This window comes from Balaenoptera physalus, assembly GCF_965194825.1.
Source record: "Balaenoptera physalus genome assembly, chromosome: 18".
NCBI lineage: Eukaryota > Metazoa > Chordata > Mammalia > Artiodactyla > Balaenopteridae > Balaenoptera > Balaenoptera physalus.
The window spans coordinates 42,188,837-42,197,949 of NC_138899.1; the positions used below are offsets into that span (position 1 = coordinate 42,188,837).

General features: G+C 34.7%; 1 pseudogene across 1 annotated transcript; it reads right to left on the minus strand.

Annotated features, from left to right (window-relative positions):
* Positions 1-4,504: 4,504 nt before the first annotated feature.
* Positions 4,505-6,056, minus strand: LOC309647555 (nucleoporin p54 pseudogene; annotated as a pseudogene). The gene has a single exon. The product of its transcript is annotated as a nucleoporin p54 pseudogene (transcript).
* Between the last annotated feature and the right edge of the window lie 3,057 nt (positions 6,057-9,113).

Genomic DNA, 9,113 nt, shown 5'->3' on the forward strand with positions numbered 1-9,113 from the left:
TCAAATCAATAAAATTAGAAATGAAAAAAAAGAAATTACAACTGACATGGCAGAAATACAAAGGACCATAAGAGACTACTACAAGCAACTATATGACAATAAAATGGACAACTTGGAAGAAATGGACAAATTCTTGGAAAGGTACAACTTGCCAAGACTGAACCAGGAAGAATTAGAAAATATGAATAGACAAATCAAGTAATGAAGTTGAAACTGTAATTAAAAATCTTCCAACAAACAAAAGTCCAGGACCAGATGGCTTCACAGGCTAATCCTACCATTTAGAGAAGAGCTAACACCTGTCCTTCTTTTTTTTTTTTTTTTTATAAATTTATTTATTTATTTTTGGCTGTGTTGGGTCTGTTTCTGTGCGAGGGCTTTCTCCAGTTGTGGCAAGCGGGGGCCACTCTTCATCGCGGTGCGCGGGCCTCTCACTGTCGCGGCCTCTCCCGTTGCGGAGCACAGGCTCCAGATGTGCAGGCTCAGTAGTTGTGGCTCACGGGCCTAGCCGCTGCGCGGCATGTGGGATCTTCCCGGCCCGGGGCACAAACCCATGTCCCCTGCATTGGCAGGCGGATTCCTAACCACTGCGCCACCAGGGAAGCCCCACACCTGTCCTTCTTAAACTCTTACAAAAAATTGCAGAGGGAGAACATTCCCAAACTTGTTCTACGATGCCACCATCATCCTGATACCAAAACCAGACAAAGATATCACAAAAAATTTACAGACCAATATCACTGATGAGCATAGATGTAAATATCCTCAACAAAATACTAGCAAACAGAATCCAACAGCACATTAAAAGGATCATACACCATGGTCAAGTGGGATTTACCCCAAGAATGCAAGGATTATTCAATATACATAAATCAATCAATGTGATACACCATATTAACAAATTAAACAATAAAAAGCATATGATCATCTAAACCAATGCAGAGAAAGTGTTTGACAAAATTCAACACCCGTTAAATGGGTTTCTATGATAAAAACTCTCAGAAAGTGGGCATAGAGTGAACCTACCTCAACATAATGAAGGCGATATTTGACAAAACCCACAGTAAACATCATTCTCAATTTTGAAAAACTGAAAGCATTTCCTGTAATATCAGGAACAAGACAAGTGTCCTGCCACAGTTATTCAACATAATTTTGGAAGTCCGACACACAGCGATCAGAGGATTAAAGGAAATAAAAGAAACAAAAATTGGAAAAGAAGTGAAACTGTCACTGTTCGCACATGACATGATACTATACATAGAAAATCCTAAAGATGCTACCAAAAAACTACTAGAGCTAATCAATGAATTTGGTAAACTTGCAGGATACAAAATTAATGAATGGAAATCTCTTGCATTCCTATACTCTAACAATGAAAAATCAGAAAGAGAAATTAAGGAAACAATCCTATTTACCATCATAAAATACATAGGAATACACCTACCTGAGGATGCAAAGGACCTGTACTCAGAAAACTATAGAACACTGATGAAAGAAATCAAAGCTGACACAAACAGATGGAGAAATATACAATGTTCCTGGATTGGAAGAATCAATATTGTGAAAATGACTATACAATGCAAAGCAATCTACAGATTCAATGCAATCCCTATCAAATTACCAGTGGCATTCTTCACAGAATTAGAACAAAAAATTTTACAATTTTTATAGAAGCACAAAAGACACTGAATAGCCAAAGCAATCTTGAGAAAAAAACAGAGCAAAATGGAGATGGATAATTCAGGCTTCCTGACTTCAGACTATACTACAAAGCTACAGTCATCAAGACAGTATGGTACTGGCACAAAAACAGAAATATAGATTAATGGAACAGGATAGAATGCTCAGAGATAAACTCACGGACCTCTGGTCACCTAATCTTTGACAAACGAGGCAAGGATACACAATGGAGAAAATGGAGTCTCTTCAATAATTGGTTCAGGGAAAACTGATCAGCTACATGCAAAAGAAGAAAATTAGAACACTATCTAACACCATACACAAAAATAAAGTCAAAATAGATTAAAAACATAAATGTAAGACCAGACACTATAAAACTCTGAGAGGAAAACATAGGGAAAACACTATTTGCCGTGGTTTACCACAGTGAGATCTTTTTGGAACCACCTCCTAGAGTACTGAAAATAAAAATGAAAATAAACAAATGAGACCTAATTAAATATAAAGCTTTTGCACAGCAAAGGAAAACACAAAAAAGATGAAAAGAGAACCCTCAGAATGGGAGAAAATATTTGCAAATGAAGAAATGGATGGATTAATCTCCAAAATATACAGACAGCTCATGGAACTCAATATCAAAAATCCACACCCAATCAAAAAATAGGCAGAAGACCTAAATAGACATTTCTCCAATAAGGCATATATATGGCCAAGAGGCACATGAAAAGATGCTCAACATCACTAATTATTAGAGAAATGCAAATCAAAACTACAATGAGGTATCACCTCACACCAGTCAGAATGGGCATCATCAAAATATCTACAAACAATAAGTGCAGGAGACAGTGTGGAGAAAAGGGAACCTTCTGTTGGTGAGAATGTAAATTGATAGAGTCACTGTGGAGAACAGTATGCAGGTACATTAAAAAACTAAAACTAGAACTACCATATGACCCAGCAATCCCACGACAGGACATCTATCCAGAGAAAACCATAATTCAAAAAGACACATGTACCCCAATGTTCACTACAGCAGTATTTACAATAGCCAGGCCATGGAAACAACCATGGATATGGTTGATAAAGAATGGAATGGATAAAGAAGATGTGGTACATATATACAATTAAATATTACTCAGCCATAAAAAGAAATGGAATTGGGTCATTTGTAGAGAGGTGGATGGATCTAGAGTCTGTCATACAGAGTGAAGTAAGTCAGAAAGAGAAAAACAAATATCTTATATTAATGCATATATGTGGAATCTAGAAAAATGGTACAGATGAACCTATTTGCAGGGCAGGAATAGAGACTTAGACGTAGAGAATGGACATGTGGACATGGTGGGGGGAAAGGGGAGGGCAGGATGAATTGAGAGATCAGGATTGACATATATACACTATCATGTGTAAAATAGATAGCTAGTGGGAACTTGCTGTATATCACAGGGAGCTCAGTTCATTGCTCTGTGATGACATATATGGGTGGGATGGGGAGGAGTGGGAGGGAGGTCCAAGGAGGAGATATAGGTATACATATAGCTGATTCACTTCATTGTACAGCAGAAACTAACACAAAACTGTAAAGCAATTATATTCCAATAAAATAATGAATAAGTAATTAGAATCAGAAACCTAATATTGTGGGGCTCTGATTTGGGCAAAGGCTTGGGCTAGGTGGGAGATAAAACAGAAGATGTATAAACATTGCTTCTGATCTGAAAAGGAATCTGATCTGGCTAGGACCCAGGATTCAAAACTGTTAACCATATCAGCACCATTTAATGACTAAAGGATTTTGGATAGAATATTAAAAAAAAGAAAAATAAGAACAATCATGGAACTTAATTATTCCTTTGAGAGTTAGAAACTTCTGCAAATGAGTCTTGGCTTATATAAGCAGTGTATTTAGGTAGAAATAACTTTGAAACTGGATATGTTTTAATTCAACAACTAACTTTTATTTTTATATAAAAAGTATTTACAATCAAGAATTTATTTATGTTTTATTTCTTTTCTTTTCTTTTTTTTTTTTTTTTTTGCTCTTGAGGCTTGCAGGATCTTAGTTCCCTGACCAGGGATTAAACCCGCACACTCAACAGTGAAAGCACAGAGTCCAAACCACTGCCAAGGAATTCCCATCATCTTTTTTAGAAATAAAACGTTTCAAAAAACAAAAAAGTTAAAAAAATGTAATTTTGTTATATCCTAATTGCTTAGGTGTGTTCTTTAAATTCCAAATAAGTAAAATAATATGAAAATATATTTTCAAATCTTTATAGAATGAAAAGAAACCATATTAATCATTAAATACTCCTGGATTTTCTTTACTCCTCCTATAGATGAATTCACAACGGTAAAAACTGATGCACATTTACATTCTGAAGTACAAATTCCCAGCAGCCAAGTAATTATACAGTTTATTTTGTTATGTGCAAAGTAGGCATTTCATATTTATTTGCTATTTAAAGCAGAGTACAGGCTCAATGAAGAATAATCATTAAACACTGATTATTTTTAAGAACAATGCTGTTGTAAAAATGTACAATAGTACATATTTTTGGTAATTATGTACTTCTTTTTTAAAGTAATTACAGCTTTTATAATAGATGTAAATCTTTGGAAGGCTATCTCTGAAGAGCAGTGAAATGACTGTTATTTCAGATTTGATGAATGATAATTTGTCAGTAACCTTCTCAAAAACCAAGTCAGGGGGAGGTTTGTTTGTTTTTTTTTTCTCCTCCATGTGGTCAGTTTCATTCTTAAGGATGGCCTGATATAACAAGATGTATTTCACAAACCTTTAACACAAGTTTGTGAAATGTCAACTGAAGGCACCACCTCTGATGTGGATGGTTTCATTCAATCCATGTTCTACCAACTTACCTTCTAGGTCATCTTTTATGATGCTAATCAAGTGGCTAAGGTATTCCTGTTGTGGTTTCAAATGCTGCTTGATTTTTTGTAACAGGTCTGCATCTATGTAATATGTTTCTTCAGATTTGACTGCTCCAAAATGATTCTGCATCATGATTTGGGACATCAGTTCATTTACTCAGTCCTTAAACTGAGTAGGGTATTTAGTTCACAATGAAATGTATCTAGCTGAATTTCATCAGCTTGGATGGCATATACACTTTTCCTCTGAATTTCCTGTTTGATTAGGGCCTGAAGATTCTATGGGAAAGTCCATGAGTTTCCTCTTATATTGTGCAATTTTGGCCATAGTAGTAGTTGTAGTTTAATTCTTCTGTAATTCACCAATATCTTCAGATATGATATCTAATCTGGTCTGATGCTGCTTAGTCATCTGATCTTGAAACTTCAGTCTTCAAAAAAGTTCTTTGAAACCCACCATAGGTACAGGAATTAAGTTTTCAGAATCAGGGTTATCCACTTTGACTTGCTCCCAGATAATAGGATCAACATCAGCAGGAGGATTCTGTAAAAGTTGTTCGATCTGTGCAGGAGAATGTTCTGTTCAAGTCATAGAAAGCATTACACAAAGTTGCTGCAACTGTGTTTTTATATTGGTTTGTTCAAAATGGGCATATATTATTGTAGCTGGGACTCTTCTTGAAGTACCATTTGGAGAACGCTCAACAACATAAATGACAACTTCTGTCTGATTATCTGACAATGCTTTAATACCCTCTACATTTACAGTAAGGTTCTGGTTTCCTCCCAAAATTTTATGCAATGATTCTACCAATTGCTGTTGCTGGCTTTGAATATCTGTTTCTTTTTTGTTGAAAACTAAAACCACTAGCCCATCTTCATGTTTACTATTGGGCAAACAACTATAACCTACTGCCTTAAACCAGCAAAAGGGATTTTCTTGTTTGAATTCCGTTGGTGGAATGTTACTGTTAAAATTTCCTTTTTCTGTTCCCCAAAAGGCCTGTAGTTAATTCCATTTTGCCAAAATAGCATCTCTCTCATCTCCCATTAGTATTGGAACAGAAAGAGCACTTGCAGTGTTTATCAGTTGTTTGAACTGGGCAGGAGCTTTTGTAGGCTGAATGAAGAGATCACCTAATGTAGTTTGTTTCTGCCACTGCTGCTATTTATTAAATCCTCCAAATCCAAGTCTAGTTACCAAGTCAGTACCTAAACCATACTAGTTCCAGCTGTTGTGCCAAAACGAGTACGAAATCCAAAACTTTGCTCTGAGTACCACCAAAGAGTCCAGTAATGATTGTATTAGCTGGAGCAGAAAAACTGAATGCAGAACCTGCTGTTGTAGATGTTGTCCCAAAAGCTCCAAATGCACCCATGGGGGCCTCGGTGGCTGCAGCAGTACCCGAGGTGCCTGAGGGAGTCCCAGATTTGAAGGCTGTGTTGCAGGGAGCAGGGGAATAAGGTGCTGCTCCCATGACACTCAGTGCACTCCCCAACAGCTAGCTTTTAAAATGATTATTTCAGTGTCCTTTTTTTGTAAAAAAAAAGAATAAATTACAAATCTATCCCATAAATTGTTGACATTTTTGAGATATGCATAGATATAACCTGGTCATTATCAGAAGCTTAACATATTTTAGTTATATTCCTTTTAGGATTTGTGATCTGATTTTTCACCATTAAGTGCACTTTTATTAGGTACCTGTTGTGTGATAGAAAGTATTTTATTTTTAGGAATTCAAATAAAAAATTACCTAGTGTTTACACTCCAGAGACTTAAAGCCCAGAAGACAAATATATACATGAAAACCACAATGTAATATAGGACCTTAAAATTTTAAAGTGCTGTTGAAGTTTAGCAATGTGATAGAGAATATAAAATTAAGAAGCATAATGCAAATCAAGCATATAGTGCTCTTAAACATATGGAAAATTAGATGTGGAATATTAAAGTGTAAATAAGTAGAGCATTTAATATTGAAAGAGGTTAAAGTCAACATACAAAAATAATTTGCATTTCTTTACACCAACAATGATCTATCAGAAAACAGTCTAATTTAGAATAGCATCAAAAGAGTGAAATATTTAGGAACAAATTTAACCAAGGAATTCAATGATCTACACACTGAAAACTATAAAACATTGTTGAGAGAAATTGAAGAAGATACAAGTAAATGGAAGGGTATCCCTTGTTCATGGATTGGAATAATTAATATTGTGAAGGTGTCCATACAACCCAAAGCCATCTATAGATTCAAGGTAATCCCTATCAAAAATCTAATGGCTCTTTTTTCACAGAAAAAAAATCCTAAAATTCATATGGAACCACAAAAGACCCTGAATAATCAAAACACTCTTTAGAAAGAAGAACAAATCGGGAGGCATTACATTTCCAGCTTTCAGACCATATTACAAAACTATAGTAATCAAAACAGTATGGCACTGACATAACAACAAACATATTGACCATTGGAACCAAAATAAAGAGCCCAGAAGTAAACCAACACATATATGGTCAACTAATATTTGACAATGGTGTCAAGAATATACAATGGGGGAAGGATAGTCTCTTTAGTAAGTAGTGTTAGGAAAACTGGATAGCCACATGTAAAAGAATAAAATCATACCCTTATATTATACTACACACAAAAATCAACTCAAAATGGATTAAAGACTTAAATGTAAGACATGAAACCGTAGAACCCCTAGAAGAAGGGAAAAGTTCCTTGACATTGGCCTTTGTAATAATTTTTTGAATATCATAAAGTACAGGCAACAAAAGAAAAAATAAACACATGAGACCACATGAAATTAACAGCTTTTACACAGCAAAGGAAAAAAAAAATCAACACAATTAAAAGTCAACCTACTGAATGGGAGAAAATATTTGCAAACTATATATCTGATGAGGGGTTAATATCCAAAATATATAAAAACTCATAAAACTCAATGGCAGAAAACCAACAACACCCTGATTAAAAAATGGGCAAAGAACCTGAATAGACAGTTTTCCAAAGAAGACATACAAATGCCCAACAGATATATGAAAAGGTCCTCAACATCACTAGTCATCAGAGAAATGCAAATCAAAATCACAATGAAATATGACTTCCCATCTGTTAGATGGCTACTATCAAAACTATGGCAAGTGTTGACAAGGATGTAGTGAAAAGGAAACCACTTGTATGTTGTTGATGGGAATGTAAACTGTTATAGCCATTATGGAAAACAGTATTGCGTTTCTGCAAAAATGTGAAAATAGAATTACCATATGATCCAGTAATTTCTCTTCTGGGTATAAACCCCAAAGAAATGAAATCAGTAACTCTAAGAGATATTTGTGCTTCCATGTTTATTACAGCATTATTCACAATAACTAAGGTGTGGAAACAACCTAAATGTCCATTGACAGATGAATGAATATAGAAAACGTGGTTTACACACAGACACACCACACACATACACACACACACACACACACACACACCCCCCTCACACACACTGGAATATTTTTCAGCCATAGAAGAAAAACCTGGATGAACCTGGAAGACATTATGCTTAGTGAAATAAGCCAGACACAGAAAGACAATTATCACACGATTTCATTTATCTGTGGAATCTAAAAAATTTGAATATGCAGAAGCAGGGAGTAGAATGCTGGTTACCAGGGGCAGGAAGGTAGAGGAAATGGGTAAATGTTGGTCAAAGGATATGAAGTTGCATTTTTACCGGATGAAGGAGTCTAGAGATCTAATGTATAACGTACATATGATTCTATAACATATAGTGAATATCCCACAACAAACACGTAAAAATAGCTTCAAAATAAAAGATTGGAGTTACAGTCTATAGAAGACGGAAATAACTATTCCAGGGAAAGGTCTTTGGGTTTCTCAGCAAACAAACTAGCCAGGGTTTTATTTTAGGATGACCAAGACACAGAAAATATATTAATATAATAGAGAGAAGATATTTACAGTACTTGGCCAAAGTTCTGTATTCTTTCTCACTTATGTAAAAATTGTTAATATTATTAACCTTTCCCATTATCTTTACAGTAACAACAATCATGTCAATGTCATGTCAATGTTTTACATTTTCTTACACCCTTTGTCAAGTAACTTTCTGTCTTCTCAAGGTTCTCATTAATTATATAATCAACTATTGTCTTACACTTCAAACTATTTTTTAAGGATAGAGTCAAGTATGTGGGTAATATATATGTTTAAATATATATACTTAAAATTTTAAATGTTACATTTTATATATTTAAACAATTTTCCATATACATATTTCAAACCCAGGTCACCTCATTCTTCTCTCACTAACTTAGCATTGTCTTCTTGCCTCAAAATTTATACTCTTCCCGAAACCATTGTTTTGCCTTCAAAAATACTTTTTAAATATAATTTTAATACATTATTTTGTTACCTAAAAGATGTATTTTTCTTAGATCCTTTAACTTATATTCATAGAACTACATCCAATATATAGCCTAATCTTACCTTACTTATTTCTCTAGCCTTACTGTT